The following is an 18,900-nucleotide window of genomic DNA, read 5'->3' as shown; positions in this document are numbered from 1 at the left end:
AGCTGTTGACACTCACCCCCCATTATGGGATACACGGGTTGATGGTTACCATGACTGACTGACAGTTGACCTCCATTGGCTTCAAGTTGCAGAGGACGTTTACCCCAATAATGCATGGGACAGGTGTTCGCCTTCAAAGCGTGCAAAATATGGTAAGTGTTGTTTATTGGTATTTTTCATTAATTGTTTATATATTTAAGTTATTTACAAATTGAGTAGTTTAAACATATTTTTTTTTTTAATTTGTTTATCTTTTTATTGGAATACTTTTTAATTTTTAAAAAAAACGTTTTCTTTGGTGTTAAATTATCATAAATATGGCATTAATTACCGATGCTCTTAATATTGGTTATTTTATGTTAAAAAATATTCCTAAAAATTCATGAAGTACATGATGTCACCGATAAAAGTGCCTTGTGAAATATAACACCATGTTGTATTAGTAATATATTTTTTTCCCTATTTTTAAGCATGGTTGTAAATTTCAGCTTGGATGAGTATTAGAAATCCAAATTTTTCAAATTTTGTGGTCTATTTTTATATATATTTATAATATTAATTAAATTTTTTGCTGATGTAATGCTTTATTTGTGAAAAATCATCATTTTTTAAATTAAAATTAAAAATAATAGCAATATCATTGTAGATAAATAATAATTAATTATGTGTGAATGGTTTTTAATGCTTTGTATATATTAATGTTATTTTAATTTTTAGTCCTATAATGTCCACATGTCTTAGTCCACAATATCTTTGCAATTTGTATTTTTATTTAAAAAATTTTAACGCAAAAAGCGTTTGTAAAATTTTTATGGCAGGGAAAGAGACCAAGAGTATCCTACTCAAAGCTGTGTCTACAGAAAAAAGACGGAGGGGTACAAATGCCCATGATTAGATTGTACAACTTAGCGGCACTTGCCAGACATATAAAAGACTGGATCAATGGGACAAGCTTCTTTTCTAACGTTCAGCTGGAGAGGGAGCTAACAAGCCCTTTTAACTTCGTAGCGGTATTACATATGAAGCTAGATAAAATACCAACGTACGTGAAACAGAGCTGTTTAATAAAGGACACGGTGGGGGCCTGGAGAGCACTGAGAAAACTGTATAGACTCCCTTATTGTCTTTCAAAATTTACCCCGTTGTGGGAGGATCCAAATTTTATTCAAGGGTCTCAAAACAAATTATTTCAAGGATGGAAGCAGAGGGGGGTACGGAGGTTGGGTGATTTACTGAAAACAGAGGAGGGGAGAGTTCTGAGCTGGGCGGAGGTATCGGAAAAATTTAACATGGAAAATCACCATTACCTACAATATTTACAAATAACAACACATTACACATCAGTGGTAAAAAGGTTGGGAAGGCTGAGAAGAAGGGGAGTTTTGATGTATTGATTGGTCAGGGAGCGGAACATGAATCCCTTTCGATCATATACCAACAATTGAGAGATCAAGTACAGGGCCCCTGGAAAGAGCAAATATTTAAAACCTGGGAGACTGCTCTGGGCGATCCGGACATCTATGATAAAATTCTAAGGGGGTTGGAATCTGTTAAGAAAGAAATGATAAACGAACAATGGAGGGAGATGCAATTTAAGCTAGTACACAACGCAACATACGCCTTTAATATACCACATAGCAGCTCACCAGTGCATTTCTTGGACCATTGCCCTAAATGTGGACTCCATAAAGCAAAACTGTTTCACTGCATATGGGAATGCCCACAGGTGAGGGGGGTATGGGAGGAAGCGGCGGCGTACATATTGAGGATTTGGAAAGTAGTTATACCCGTCACCCCTCAGGCCTGTTTGTTTCACTGTATAGAAGCCCCTACAGAAACTGACAGAGCAAGTGCTCACATTCCAGGTGTAATACACGTAGTATTGCTTGTAGTCAAGAAATGCCTACTTAGGAATTGGCTGATAAGACAGACTCCGAGAAATACAGAAATAGTTGATACCCTAAAAACAATAATGATGTACGACAAACTGGATTCGGAGAAACATAAGGAGAAGTCCACTAAAAGATTCTTCAAAAAGTGGAGAACATTTATTGAGCAAAGCTTCACACACACGGAAATCACCCAGTTAATTAAAGCATTTGAACACACGTCTTGGTATTGTGTGGAAGACACTGCAGGGACACTAGGGACACTGAAGATGGGGAGCATCCAAAGGACCAACTGAATTGAACAAATATGTTAGGTTGTTAAGTTAGAGTAAATTATTGTTAAGATAATTCTATGGAGATGAAATTGTTGTGACAATGAAAAAGAAAATGATGTAACAGAAGCATTGTACGATCCGGAGACATTTTATGGAATGTAACAACATGTTCTCTTGTTGATGATATGTGCTTGCTGACATCAAATAAAATATGTTTAAAAAAAAAAAAAAAAAACTTTTAACATTAATGTAGGAGCAATTAGCGAAAAATTTGTAATTTACATATGTTGTTTTAATCAACAGTTGACTTGGTTAAAAGGCGTTGGCGTTCTGCACGTGATCAGTACCAAAGGCAGTACAACCCTATATCATCCACATCCAGCCTAGGCCGCAAACGCAGATGTGTGTTCTATGAACAAATTAGCTTCCTAGCACCCATCTTAGAAGTAACACAGTAAGTGTTAATGTATATATTTGCTAAATTATCAAAATAACCTATTATTTTGATGTCTAATATTTTTTTTTTCTAAAAATTTTTTGTGAGCATTTATTTTAAATTTTTAAAATATTTAAATTGTATTTTTTTTAAAAAAAACTAGAACGGAGGATAACCTTGACGAATCTGATGAACAACCAACAGCTGGTCCCTCTGCTACAGCAACCTCTGCATTAGAACAAGAACCTGGCAGAGATGACAGTGAAAATCAGGAGATTCAACATGATGAAGCTGCAGCTACTGAGTTAAATGATGGTGGTACAGAGAGTGCCCTAACCACCACCAAAGGTTCAACAACACAGCAAACAACCACACCAGCACCCCAATCAACACAAACAAACGTACAACCACGATTTGCACCACAACCTCTCCATGCAAGGAGAATCCGCAGACCTGAGGAAATTAGATCATTACCCGAAATTATTGACACCCGTATAATTCACATAATGAACACTTTAATTCCGGAAACAGATGCCGAACGTTTTTGTCGGTCTTTGTCTACAAGCTTAACCAAAATCGCCTCAGATAGGCAGGAACGTGTACGTGCTGCTATGCTGACACTCCTTTCAGCTAGCCAGGCAGAACGGGAACCTGTGAGAGTTTTTGAAGCAATAGAAAATTGGCGTAGCCTTATGCAACAAAATGCAGTCACAAACACAACAGACAATCTAATTACCATTTCTACACAAACAACAATGCCAACAGTAATTACCAAGAATCCACTATTACAACAATCAGCTCTACCTTCTATTGCTTCAAGTTCGGTATTCCCAACACCAATTAGACAAGGGTATGTTTCTACCAATACTGGCGCCTTAAGCACTCTACAAAGTTCTACTTCACAGCAACCCATAAACTATATGAATTTACAGCCAACACAAAGTACTAGTTACTTTACACAACCCACAAATATAGGTGCTCTACAAAACTTGTTTCCTGGATCAACATACCCACAATCCTTCATGATGCCACATTATCCAATTTAAACTATGTTGCCCACTCCACACTTACAAACATCAGTCAACTATCCTCAAGGTCAACCACATACACACACACAATACCCCTTGACCCATGTAGACCCACAGGTGTACTCAACAACAGGCAATGTGTTGGTCCAAACAACCATGCAACAAACTGTTCCTCACACTACTGTAGTTAGTAATAGGAATGTTGTGCAGCAAACAACTGCTTCCATTTCTGAAAATACCATTTCTGAGGCGACACAAGACAACATACTCCGCAACACTCAGGTTACTTCCCTAGAAGATCTGTTGACTTATGAGACACAATTGGGCAATGGTTTTCTTTTGTTCCTAAAATTTATTTAAACAAACAATACAATAATGTATTGTTGTTTGACAAAATTTTAGAAAGCCAGAGTATTGAAAAACATTCCAGCATGTGTGGTTATCTTTTGTGGCTGTTAACATTTCATATGTTGTGTGACATTTATATGATTTTATAATATTTTGTTGCACTTTTCTATGTAAAAAATGTGATTGTAAGATAATTTCTTAGCTTCTCTTACAAAAGATTAAATTGTTTAGGTAAATTTTAATGTCCCACATGAGACAAACATACTTAGTTAAGTATGCTAATATTTTGAGATAGTATTCACAGCACAAATGGTTGCAAATTTTCTAATTGATTTAAAGTATATGAACACTTTAAATGGAAAAACTCAAGAGTAATTATTGTTTTAGGAATCTTTTCGACTAGCATTAAACCTTATTTTTTGATATATAACATGTTGTCAACATTCCATTTATTAGAAATTTCCAAAGTATTAATAAAAAACACTGATTTGGCCAAATAAAGGAAGTTTGTATTTATCATGTATATAGAATCTTGTTTTCTTTGTTTAGAAGCATAACATTATTATTAGTTTTTGAAACAATAAATAATACTATTATTTGAGGTCTAGATCTGTAAATTTTAAACACATACAAACAACACTCAGGTCGCCATGTTGTTAACATAACAGTAACTGGTTGATTAACTGTTTTTATTTTTTAAATAGTTATCTTTAATGGGTTAAATTATTTTTTCCATCAAGTTTTTTCGTTTATATTCTAATGAAAATGTATAAAAAAATAACAAAAAATTGTTGACAAAATTACTAGACATTATTATTATTATTATTAGCATCAAAACAATTAAAGTAATCAGTAAACAAAATTTCTAATTTGTAAACCCGATGTTACAAAATTATGATACATAGGTTCACCTGTTGGATTAATATCATGGGTTAGCTGAAATTCATCATCAACATAAGGTGCCCCTTCATGTATACGACAGAAATTGTGAAGCACTATGGTAGCCTTGATGACAGATTGGACCGAGGTTGGCTGCAACTGAATAGTTGTCTGATAAATGCGCCATTTGTTAGATAATATACCAAATGCACACTCCACATAACGTCTTGCTTTTGATAGGCGATAATTAAAGTACTGTTTCCTGTCATCAATTGATCTCCTTGGATATGGCCGCATTACATGTTTGAATAATGCAAATCCTGCATCAGCTACCATGACATATGGTGCCAACGGTCCTGATGTACCAGGTAGGGGAACTGGGGGTGGGATCATTAATGAATTATCTTGCAGCCGTTGGGCTAATCTTGAAGAACGGAAAATACGGGCATCAGAGGCACTACCATAGGCCCCAATGTCTCCATAAATAAAATGGTAATCAGTGTCAACCAATGCCAAAATAACAACAGAAAAATACTTATGAAAATTAAAATAATGGGAACCAGAGTTAGGTGGTTTCTTGACTCTGAAATGCTTCCCATCCAAAGCTCCAATGCAGTTTGGAAAGTTCACTGAGTCCTTGAAGCCCTTAGATATTTTCAACCAATCTTGGCTGAGGCATCATTTCTTCTTTTAAATGTCGCCATATCATGTCGCATGTGTGACGTACTATTACGGCAATGGTTGATCTCCCCAACAAAAAATCAAAATGTAAAGCACTAAAAGATTGACTAGTCGCAAGGAATCTAAAAAATGAATAAAATCCAACAAAGGAGACAAACTCTAGCACAGCGCCACCTATTGGAAGTAGCGATCCTAAAAGTCACAAGTGGATTTTCAACAATCCTTTGAAATATGACTCAGGATATATAAGCCAGATCAGAATCCCAATTTGCAGACACGGTGTTTCGGGGTGCTTGCCCCTCGTCAGTGCAAAGTATGGGGGTGTCTGATCTGGCTCATGAGAAAGCTATGTGGGGACCACGGGGGAACACTATTCTCCTTAAGGAGACTTTGCAAGCCAGTCTGGCTGCCAGGTAAGGGGACTTATAGCTGCAATGCCCCTCTGGGAAATATTCAAATTGTCTCTCCAGTAAAGGAGACAAACTCTAGCACAGCGCCACCTATTGGAAGTAGCGATCCTAAAAGTCACAAGTGGATTTTCAACAATCCTTTGAAATATGACTCAGACACCCCCATACTTTGCACTGACGAGGGGCAAGCACCCCGAAACACCGTGTCTGCAAATTGGGATTCTGATCTGGCTTATATATCCTGAGTCATATTTCAAAGGATTGTTGAAAATCCACTTGTGACTTTTAGGATCGCTACTTCCAATAGGTGGCGCTGTGCTAGAGTTTGTCTCCTTTACTGGAGAGACAATTTGAATATTTCCCAGAGGGGCATTGCAGCTATAAGTCCCCTTACCTGGCAGCCAGACTGGCTTGCAAAGTCTCCTTAAGGAGAATAGTGTTCCCCCGTGGTCCCCACATAGCTTTCTCATGAGCCAGATCAGACACCCCCCATACTTTGCACTGACGAGGGGCAAGCACCCCGAAACACCGTGTCTGCAAATTGGGATTCTGATCTGGCTTATATATCCTGAGTCATATTTCAAAGGATTGTTGAAAATCCACTTGTGACTTTTAGGATCGCTACTTCCAATAGGTGGCGCTGTGCTAGAGTTTGTCTCCTTTACTGGAGAGACAATTTGAATATTTCCCAGAGGGGCATTGCAGCTATAAGTCCCCTTACCTGGCAGCCAGACTGGCTTGCAAAGTCTCCTTAAGGAGAATAGTGTTCCCCCGTGGTCCCCACATAGCTTTCTCATGAGCCAGATCAGACACCCCCATACTTTGCACTGACGAGGGGCAAGCACCCCGAAACACCGTGTCTGCAAATTGGGATTCTGATCTGGCTTATATATCCTGAGTCATATTTCAAAGGATTGTTGAAAATCCACTTGTGACTTTTAGGATCGCTACTTCCAATAGGTGGCGCTGTGCTAGAGTTTGTCTCCTTTACTGGAGAGACAATTTGAATATTTCCCAGAGGGGCATTGCAGCTATAAGTCCCCTTACCTGGCAGCCAGACTGGCTTGCAAAGTCTCCTTAAGGAGAATAGTGTTCCCCCGTGGTCCCCACATAGCTTTCTCATGAGCCAGATCAGACACCCCCATACTTTGCACTGACGAGGGGCAAGCACCCCGAAACACCGTGTCTGCAAATTGGGATTCTGATCTGGCTTATATATCCTGAGTCATATTTCAAAGGATTGTTGAAAATCCACTTGTGACTTTTAGGATCGCTACTTCCAATAGGTGGCGCTGTGCTAGAGTTTGTCTCCTTTACTGGAGAGACAATTTGAATATTTCCCAGAGGGGCATTGCAGCTATAAGTCCCCTTACCTGGCAGCCAGACTGGCTTGCAAAGTCTCCTTAAGGAGAATAGTGTTCCCCCGTGGTCCCCACATAGCTTTCTCATGAGCCAGATCAGACACCCCCATACTTTGCACTGACGAGGGGCAAGCACCCCGAAACACCGTGTCTGCAAATTGGGATTCTGATCTGGCTTATATATCCTGAGTCATATTTCAAAGGATTGTTGAAAATCCACTTGTGACTTTTAGGATCGCTACTTCCAATAGGTGGCGCTGTGCTAGAGTTTGTCTCCTTTACTGGAGAGACAATTTGAATATTTCCCAGAGGGGCATTGCAGCTATAAGTCCCCTTACCTGGCAGCCAGACTGGCTTGCAAAGTCTCCTTAAGGAGAATAGTGTTCCCCCGTGGTCCCCACATAGCTTTCTCATGAGCCAGATCAGACACCCCCATACTTTGCACTGACGAGGGGCAAGCACCCCGAAACACCGTGTCTGCAAATTGGGATTCTGATCTGGCTTATATATCCTGAGTCATATTTCAAAGGATTGTTGAAAATCCACTTGTGACTTTTAGGATCGCTACTTCCAATAGGTGGCGCTGTGCTAGAGTTTGTCTCCTTTACTGGAGAGACAATTTGAATATTTCCCAGAGGGGCATTGCAGCTATAAGTCCCCTTACCTGGCAGCCAGACTGGCTTGCAAAGTCTCCTTAAGGAGAATAGTGTTCCCCCGTGGTCCCCACATAGCTTTCTCATGAGCCAGATCAGACACCCCCATACTTTGCACTGACGAGGGGCAAGCACCCCGAAACACCGTGTCTGCAAATTGGGATTCTGATCTGGCTTATATATCCTGAGTCATATTTCAAAGGATTGTTGAAAATCCACTTGTGACTTTTAGGATCGCTACTTCCAATAGGTGGCGCTGTGCTAGAGTTTGTCTCCTTTACTGGAGAGACAATTTGAATATTTCCCAGAGGGGCATTGCAGCTATAAGTCCCCTTACCTGGCAGCCAGACTGGCTTGCAAAGTCTCCTTAAGGAGAATAGTGTTCCCCCGTGGTCCCCACATAGCTTTCTCATGAGCCAGATCAGACACCCCCATACTTTGCACTGACGAGGGGCAAGCACCCCGAAACACCGTGTCTGCAAATTGGGATTCTGATCTGGCTTATATATCCTGAGTCATATTTCAAAGGATTGTTGAAAATCCACTTGTGACTTTTAGGATCGCTACTTCCAATAGGTGGCGCTGTGCTAGAGTTTGTCTCCTTTACTGGAGAGACAATTTGAATATTTCCCAGAGGGGCATTGCAGCTATAAGTCCCCTTACCTGGCAGCCAGACTGGCTTGCAAAGTCTCCTTAAGGAGAATAGTGTTCCCCCGTGGTCCCCACATAGCTTTCTCATGAGCCAGATCAGACACCCCCATACTTTGCACTGACGAGGGGCAAGCACCCCGAAACACCGTGTCTGCAAATTGGGATTCTGATCTGGCTTATATATCCTGAGTCATATTTCAAAGGATTGTTGAAAATCCACTTGTGACTTTTAGGATCGCTACTTCCAATAGGTGGCGCTGTGCTAGAGTTTGTCTCCTTTACTGGAGAGACAATTTGAATATTTCCCAGAGGGGCATTGCAGCTATAAGTCCCCTTACCTGGCAGCCAGACTGGCTTGCAAAGTCTCCTTAAGGAGAATAGTGTTCCCCCGTGGTCCCCACATAGCTTTCTCATGAGCCAGATCAGACACCCCCATACTTTGCACTGACGAGGGGCAAGCACCCCGAAACACCGTGTCTGCAAATTGGGATTCTGATCTGGCTTATATATCCTGAGTCATATTTCAAAGGATTGTTGAAAATCCACTTGTGACTTTTAGGATCGCTACTTCCAATAGGTGGCGCTGTGCTAGAGTTTGTCTCCTTTACTGGAGAGACAATTTGAATATTTCCCAGAGGGGCATTGCAGCTATAAGTCCCCTTACCTGGCAGCCAGACTGGCTTGCAAAGTCTCCTTAAGGAGAATAGTGTTCCCCCGTGGTCCCCACATAGCTTTCTCATGAGCCAGATCAGACACCCCCCATACTTTGCACTGACGAGGGGCAAGCACCCCGAAACACCGTGTCTGCAAATTGGGATTCTGATCTGGCTTATATATCCTGAGTCATATTTCAAAGGATTGTTGAAAATCCACTTGTGACTTTTAGGATCGCTACTTCCAATAGGTGGCGCTGTGCTAGAGTTTGTCTCCTTTACTGGAGAGACAATTTGAATATTTCCCAGAGGGGCATTGCAGCTATAAGTCCCCTTACCTGGCAGCCAGACTGGCTTGCAAAGTCTCCTTAAGGAGAATAGTGTTCCCCCGTAAAATCCAACAATCATTTTAAAGTATCAATTTAAAAAACAAAAGTTACACAAAAATTTACATATAGTCTAAAGAGAGATTACATCAAGAATTAACAAAAAAAAAAAATAACAAATATTTGAATGATGTATGTAGCTATTTACAAAATATATACCTCAGAGTCATCATGAACCTCTCCTCTGGGGAAATGGAAAGCCGCATCCAAGTGTCCTGGTGTTGCAAATGAGGTCGTAAAATATTTAGTAGGTAATCAAAACTCTCCACAGTCAAATGGCAGTATGAAAAAACTTATCAGGGTAATGGCGTAACTCAAAAAATAAAGTATGGAAATAACCATGCATAGGTCGCATCATGATTAGTGGAAGCACCCACATTCTGTGTCTTCTAAAATTATCATATTGCAACATGTGCCGTCTAACGCCAAAACGACGAGATATAATCCAACATAAAAATACTAAGGCCTCCGTGGATAATGGCATCGCAACAGATATTGTCAAAACACATAGGTACTCCAAGGCAGAATACAAGCAGGAAAGAGTTTATAGGTAACTTATATTTCTGTCCTAATCACAGACACCTATGTGTCATTAATTCTAAGTAATAACCATTATCTCGATTTGGAAAACGTTACACACGGACAAGATACGGAAGGCTCATGGAACATACACTGACGTATAACACGCCCAGGAAAATGCACACACGTACACACGTATGACACACGTTATGCATATGGACACTACACGGAGGGGGAAAACGGACACAAAATACGGAACACGGACACAAAAAACGGACTACATAACACGTACGTTTTTTTAACGTGAGTGTGGCAGAGGCATAAAGCAGCTTTTCTCCAGATCTCAGCTGTATAGCTGTGATTTGGAGAAATGGAAGAGTGATCAAACAGCTGATCATTATAGTCCCCTAGGGGACCTAGTAAAAATAAAATAAAAAAAAGTTAAAAAAGTTTTACAAAAATTAAAATTAAAAAAAAAAATAAAAGTTCAAATCACCCACCATTCAGCCCATTGAAAACTAAAGGGTTAAAAAAAATAAAAAATATACACGTATTTGGTACAGAAACGCCCGATCTATCAAAATATAAAATCAATTGATCGGTAAATGGCGTAGTGGCAAAAAATTCCAAACACCAAACTTAAGTTTTTTGGTTGCCCCAAATTTTACCCAAAATGCAATAACAGGCGATCAAAATGTAGCATCTGCACAAAAATGGTACCATTAGAAACATCAGCTCGAGACACAAAAAATAAGCGGTCACTGAGATATAGATCCCGAAAAATAAAAACGCTATAGGTTTCAGAAAATAGCGCAAAAAGTGTGCCACATTTTTGGGACAAGCTTGTGAATTTTTGTAACCCTTTAGATAAAGTAAACCTACACATGTTTGGTGTCTACAAACTCGTACCGACCTGAGACATCAAATTCAAACGGAGGGATCCAGCGTCTCAAGGAGAATTGAAAGCGTTTAAAAAATAAAAAACTTTATTGTATCCATTAAAACATTCAAAAGTGGACACACAAGAGGCACATAGGAACAAGACATTCCATGATTAAGACCTTAATAGGTTGAAACGCATAGGAAATATCCTCTGTCTTGTTCCTATGTGCCTCTTGTTTGTCCACTTTTGAATATTTTAATGGATACAATAAAGTTTTTTATTTTTTAAACGCTTTCAATTCCCCTTGAGATACTGGATACCTCCATTTAAATTTGCTGTTCCCGCCCGGGTCAGGGCGTTTTCCATGCGTCGGTGGTGGATTCTGTAGTGAAGAAGGGTGATCTGGAGTATCTCTTCATATTTGACCTGAGACATCACACCAACACAACACTTTTATCATATAGTGAACACAGTGAATAAAATATGGCAAAAACTATTGTGCGATCGCACTTTTTTTGCAGTTTTTACGCATTTGGAATTTTATTGCTGTTTTCTAGTACACTATATGGTAAAACTTATGGTTTCATTTAAAAGTATAGGTCGTCCCACAAAAAACAAGCCCTCATATGGCAAGATTGACAGAAAAATAAAAAACCTATGGCTCTTGGAAGAAGGGGTGCAAAAAACCCCGGAAAAATGGAAAATCGCCCAGGGTTGAAGAGGTTAAAAAGAAAACACCCTGTGCAGTTTCCTGTCCCTGACAATTCCCACAGCCCTGCACAGCACACACTCTGAACCTCATACTCCACCTACTTGGCTCGAGCATATACCCAGACAGTTCAATTCAAGGGGGCCGAAAAATTTTGCAAGGCACTGTATGTGAAATTAAATGTAATAAAAAGAATATGTAATGTGAACAATGTATGAAATATATGTGAACAATGTATAAAAGAAAAATACTAGAAAAATACATATAAATAAAAAAATGATGTGACAAAATGTGACCAAAAGTGATAATATAATAAAACAATAAAAGACAGCTAAGACAATGTTAAAAACACCCCCAAAGGTGTAAATCAAAGGAAAGGAGCGAAATGTAGGACATCGTTAAGGCCTTGAGGACCAATGCTGTCAATAGTGATTACCAGCGGTTTTGCAACTGGGATAGCTTCTTCTTCATATTTCCACCCGATGGGTCAACGGGGACACAGTCTATTCTAAATTCTCTCAAAAGGCTTCCAGTGAATGCATGTTTTATCTTGAAATGTCTAGCCAATGGCTTGAGTAGATAAATCATAAATATTAATGGTGATATTAATGTCCCTCATATGTTCTCATATGCAAATTTGAGCAGTCTTGATGTAAGGTCAACATACACCATTTGGCAGGGACAGAAGGCATGGGTAGTGTTACATGTAATATGTTGGGTAATTTTTGAAGTTATGCAAGCCATTAGTTGACTGACACTCAGTGGTTCTAATCATATTGGGCCATGCAATGCAATCCATAGAGGAAAAAAAACCTGTCCCTTATGTCCCGGTGAGCCAAAAATAGAGGAAAATTTCGGTCCATCAAAACTACTGTGAGTAAGCATGTCCTTTAGATTGCAGGATCTTCTTTAAGTTACAGATGGTTTTTCATTGGTATATTTGGACAAAACATTATCAGCCTGAATGAGGGGCCAGAATTTTTCAAGAGCGAGTGTTACCTCCTTCCATTTCCAGTTAAAGTTAGATATAACTCTCACCTGCTCTTTGTTTTCATTCTGACGTTTGGAGCACAGGAGTTCTTCTCTCTTAGATGTCACTGCCCATTGATAGCACCTCCAAATACTTCTCTTAGAGTATCCTCCATCTTCAAAGCGGGAGACCAATTCATAAGCTTGTCTGTGGAATGATGGATCCAAAGAACAAATTTGAAGTGTCCTGATGAATTGTCCTATAGAAATACTACGTATTAGAGGCTGTGGTTGAAGGAAGAGGCATGTAAAAGAGAGTTGACTGAGGTGTTCTTCCTAAACACCTCTGTCTGCAAAAAACCTTGATTGCTGGAGAGGAGAAATGGGGTTAATGTCGCACTGCTGACAAAGTAATAGGCTGTTGATTTAATAAATTTTTCTTTATTTTAAGGTCTGCGCTTTTCAGTGGTCAGAGCCTCCGTTTATCAGGACATCTAGATGAATGAACACTGGTCTATTCACCTTTGTCCGAAACCTAAAATAATCCACAATACCCTGGTAAGGACAAAGCTGGGTGTTAATGGCTGGCAGTGTACAGAGAATCCGTATCATAATCTCTCCGATCTCTTTCAGATTTGGATTTTTTATACTGAATCTTGTGCTGTAAGATTCTATTTTGAGCATTAAAATCTGGATGTTAGTTGTACTTTCCAACGATTTTTGTAACTTATCTATTGATATTTACAATTCTTTCAGTTTGAGAGATTCTTCACTGGTCAACAACAAAATTGGTGTGTAATATACTAAATCATATGTATTTTTGCCTCCAGATTCCAAATATACCATCAGAAATGGTGTATCACGTAAGATTTTTTAGATATTGTGGATATTGCAGATTTTTTAAATGTATTTTGTGTACTTGCTTTGTCTCCTCAATCCCTCTTTTGTTTTTTGTTTGAAATGATTAAATCACTGACTAAGCATGTAATAGTATTCATTTTGGTGTAATATCCAGTGTATAAAGCTATAAACAGTCACCAGAGGGCCGGAGTCCTATATGATTGATACTGTGTAATGTGATTTAGCAGGCTTCCGTGGTATTGCTCTATGAAATGTTATTGCGCAATGATATGTAAAGCTTAGGAATGAGTGAAATGTCTGAACAATATATATATGTGCAACCATAGAGTTCTGGTGTATTTCTTAGCATTGGTGAGACCCTTTTAAAATTCTTATCTTCTTTAATTACAGCGAAATAGCAAAATGGCAAGGTGCTCAACGTCATTGTTGTTGCGTAAGCCATACTGATACTTCTGCTTTGTGTGTGGAAAGTTTACAACAAAAGCAAACAAAAACAAAATTGCAAAATATGAAGATCATGAAGGGCAGATTTGCTGTGATTCAAAAGTTGTTGCTCTGCTTTTAGGTTTACAGGGTGGTTTTACTAAATTCTGCTGCTTTTTGTGTCTGTGGGACAGCCGAGACACCAAAAACCACTACACAGTCAAGGAATGACCTGTGAGGAAATTGTACATTCCTGGAAAAGAAAATGTCAAGTAGATCCTCCAGCTAAGTTAAAGGAAGGTATATTTATTGGACCTCAAATCAGGAAATTGCAAAAAGATGAAACGTTTGAGTCAAAACACAAGAAGAAAGTCATCTGCCTGGTCCTCCTTCAAAGCAATTGTTGATGGTTTCTGGGGTAACAATAAAGATGATGACTGTTTCCATAGTCAATGAGTTATTGCAAAACTACAAAGAAATGGGCTCTAGAATGTCATTGAAACTTCATTTTTTACATTCGCACCTTGACTTTTTTCCAGAAAACTTGGGTTCTGTTAGTGACGAACAAGTGAGCATTTTCACCAGGACATTCTTACTATGGAGAAACGCTACCAAGGATGCTGGAAACCTGCAATGATGGGTGACTACTGCTAGATGTTGTGTAGGGAGACAGATAAGACTACATACAAAAGGAAAGCCTGATCAGCCTATTTTGCCTAAACAACATGACATTAGAATTTGGATTTTGATAGCAATTAAGCTGAAAGTGTATAATTTAAGTGTTATTGCTATTATTATGACTTTGAGTCATCATTACAACTTTATGGCATTGATAGTGTAGCTTTTAAGTAGGCCTAATAGTTTCTTATAGTCTTTCTTAACCCTAGAAAGCATACCTGGGGCCTCGCAGGCCTGCTATGTTACTTCTTTTCTATTTTCTGCAAGATTACTTTAGTTAGAATTTTGAAACTCTAGGTATTCCTCAGGTATATAGTTGTTAGTAATTTCCAATTGTTCATATATTTCAATGTTAAGGGCATTTCGGTAAAACAACTCTTTTTTTGGGACTACCCCATATTCCCATACCTGTGGCCTTTTAGGCCTGTACTTGGTTTACATGTGATCCTCAGTCTTTTTGTCTGTACTGTTGCTGGGGAAGACTTTGTCTTTATCTTGTCTAACTTTGTCTTTGAACTTTTGATGCCTACCATGATGGAGTGAAGCAACACGAAATGCTTGCCAAGGCAAATTACGGAAGCTATGATTCGATGTGGTATACATTTTCAGGAACATCCAGAGCCAAGAGAAAAAAAAAGAAAGCACTGTTATATTTGTCCAGCAAAGAAAGAAAGGAAATCTGAGCGTTTCTGTACTACTTGTGGACAAAATGTCTGCAAGGAACATTCTTCCGAAAAAATATGTGATAATTGTTGGGATAATCAGTAATGTTGAAAAGGAAAGTTTTTGAAAACAAATATTCCTGCACCATGTTAACTACAAGTTTTATATAAAAAAACTTTTAGACAAAAAAAATCGATTATATATATCTATATCTATCTATCTATCTATCTATCCATTATCTATCTATCTGTCTATCTATATCTATCTATCTATCTATCTATATATAAAGAATTATATAGAAAGCATAAATTGGGCATTTTAAGTAGGTGTAATTACTTTTTTTGTTTTATACACATAATTATGTTTTGAAATATTCACATCTCAAATAAACTTTGAAAAGTATTTCTATTTGAGTTACTCCATGTTATTTGCACACAGGCCTAAAAGGCCCCAGGTATGTGAAAGTGTAGATTTCTATGGTTGCGTGTTCTAGGGTTAAAATGCTGTGTATCTATTAAATGTGACGTGATAGAAAGAATTCGACTTCCACTGAAATCAGCACCCCAATATTAGTTAAAACCACCCATTTTCAAACCGGATACAGATTTTTATTTTTTGTTGTTAACCAGTGTAATCAGTCCCATTAAGGGTGCTTTACACGCTGCGACATCACTAACGATATATCGTCGGAGGTCACATCGTTAGTGACGCACATCCGGCGCCGTTAGCGACATCGCAGCGTGTGACACCAATGAGTGACAATCAACGAGCACAAAAACGTGAAAAATTGTTGCTCGTTGACACCTCGTTTATTTCCTTAATATCGTTGCTGCTGCAGGTACGATGTTGTTCGTCGTTCCTGCGGCAGCACACATCGCTATGTGTGACACCGCAGGAACGACGAACATCTCCTTACCTGCGTCCACCGGCAATGAGGAAGTAAAGAGGTGGGCGGCATATTCCGGCCGCTCATCTCTGCCCCTCCTCTGCTATTGGACGGCTGCCGTGTGACGTCGCTGTGACACCGAACAAACCGCCCCCTTAGAAAGGAGGCGGATCGCCGGCCAGAACGACGTCGCAGGGAAGGTAAGTCCGTGTGACGGGTGTTAGCGATGTTGTGCACCACGGGCAGCGATTTGCCCGTGTCGCACAACCGACGGGGGCGGGTACGCTCGCTATCGATATTGGTACCGATATCGCAGCGTGTAAAGTACCCTTTAGTTTAAAAGAACAATCTATGAGTATAGAATTCCATTTGGTTGTAAAATTTTAATTTTATATGGTAGAGGCAGTGTTTGAGTCATGCGATTATCAATATATTTCTTCAAAGTAATGGAGCCCTACCATAACTTAAGATGTTGAATAAGAAACTTTTACAAATAAATAAATGTGTCATTCATGTCCATAGGTAACACATTATTGCTATTCCCAGTGGAAAACAGAGAAGCGACCTTTAGCATTCGGGTCTCCTTGAAGGTAGAAAAGTTATAGAAGGTGGAATGCATTTCCAATTACTATCACACTCTTGTGAGTTAGGTTGGCAATGGTAGTTGCCAGGCCAGATTAAATGAAACTAAAGGATGAAAGGCAGCTCTCCATCAATTCCAGGGATCCACAGATGTCCAGATCACAGTGGCTTGTGTCCACTATAGCAATGCAGAAAATGGATAAATAAATACGGCATTTGTTCTTCATAAAATTGTTCCTTTATTAAACTATTAAAATCCAACAAGAAAATGAACGCATACTTCGAGCATTTGACCCTGCCTTATGCGTTTTGAACCTCAGTCCTTACTCATAGGCATAAAAAAGCATACAATGATACACACTTTTAAAACCTCATGGCTCCAGAAGTTTAGCATTCAATCATAAAAATATTGAAGGAGAAAAAGAAGAACCTCCCCATAGACCTCATATACACATGAGGCCCAGCTTCTAAATACATACATTATTTTTACAAAAAATGAATGGCTCAACAAGGTCATCCATTTTCACCTGCATAGAAAAGTTAGAAATGTTCAATAAATTTTGTTTGTATTATATCATATCACTTCTGCAAAAAAAAGTACCCTATTCAACAATTTGTTATGCAATCCAAGTCGTATCATAGCATGTATAATTAGAATTCTTATTAATTGGATTGGTAGATTGGCGGAGTTGCTGCCATTTGTAAACGCTTTGCATTTTGAAATCCTGTATGTCCCTTTCAAAATTCCAGATTTTTTTTTTCCCTTCTTTCTACCAAATTATTTGAGAAGAGCCATAAAGGAACTGGTTAACTCTAACATTAGTTGTTTTGGGTTTTTTTTCAATTTCCATCTCATGTTTTTTAGTGTTAATTTCAATCAACATTTGTATAAAAGACCTAGAACAGAGATTACAAATTTCCTCCCAAATGGAACAAAATATAAGGTCTTCCAAAGGGAAGGAAGGGAGAATCCTAACCCGAAGTTCTCTGGGAATGAGGTGTTAAGCCAAATAATTTTCCAAGGATGCCTTAGTCCACCATAAGAAGAGTTAACTTAAAAGATATTTAAATGTATTTTTATTTAAAACATTTGTCCAAATCCACTACTAACATTCAGAGTGTTGTCCCCATTAAAAGTGGAGTCAATACTAAACTTCCATGTATCATCTCTGGATCTGATATCCATAGCTAGGCTTTTAAAGGTACTGTAAGAAACACAGAAAAAAACACATGAAGATACAAGATGGAATATAAAAATATGTTGTTTATTTCATATTTTTACCATTATTTTTTGTTTAACTTTTTTATGTATTTGTTTATGTGATATTTATTTCATTTATTTTGAAACAAATCTGTATTTTTTCTAAAAATCTTGCTTTATTTTTATCACTTTTTGTTGTCACATTTTTTTATTTAATTTTTCTAGTTTTCTTTCATACATTGTTCACATACTGTATATTACAGACATTGTTCACATTACGTATTTTTTTTACATTTAATTTCACATATTTATACACATATGTACTGTATATCTTTAACACATTGTGAAAGATTTATTTTATTCAACAATTCTTTTCTTTTTTTCTTGTTTTTTCGCCTATTATTATTTCCTAAATTCCTGTTTCACGACATCTTCTACTCCATGCCCAGTGTAATAGTTTATGAGCCTTTCCTGGCTGAAAGCTCTATCTTTGTCTGCCTCCGGACTGATTGTCATGGCGACGCCTCTATCTGCTTCGCCTTCCTCCCCTCTTTCCATGACACGTCTGGCGAGAGCGGGAGGATGTGACATCAGACACCAAGCTGTGAACTTCTGGTCCGACCGGCAGAGACACGAGCACCGCAACCAATGTCATGGTGAATGTCCCTGATAAAAAGCACCTTATCTCACTCCACCAACACCCTCATAACAAAGCTGATGCGAAATGCGCATCAGGGCTATCTTTAATCCCTCCATGTCTCTTGCCCAGCACTTGCCGGACGACAGGTCTTTATGCATTTTCTTAGGCTGCTTTGCGCAATCTCTTTTGCACTACTTGCCACTTCTATCTTGTGCCTGTATGTATTTATTAACTAT

This window comes from Anomaloglossus baeobatrachus, chromosome 4 (assembly GCF_048569485.1).
Source record: "Anomaloglossus baeobatrachus isolate aAnoBae1 chromosome 4, aAnoBae1.hap1, whole genome shotgun sequence".
Classification (NCBI taxonomy): Eukaryota; Metazoa; Chordata; class Amphibia; order Anura; family Aromobatidae; genus Anomaloglossus; species Anomaloglossus baeobatrachus.
The sequence above is the reverse complement of the archived record's forward strand: the minus strand, read 5'-3'. Positions refer to the sequence as shown.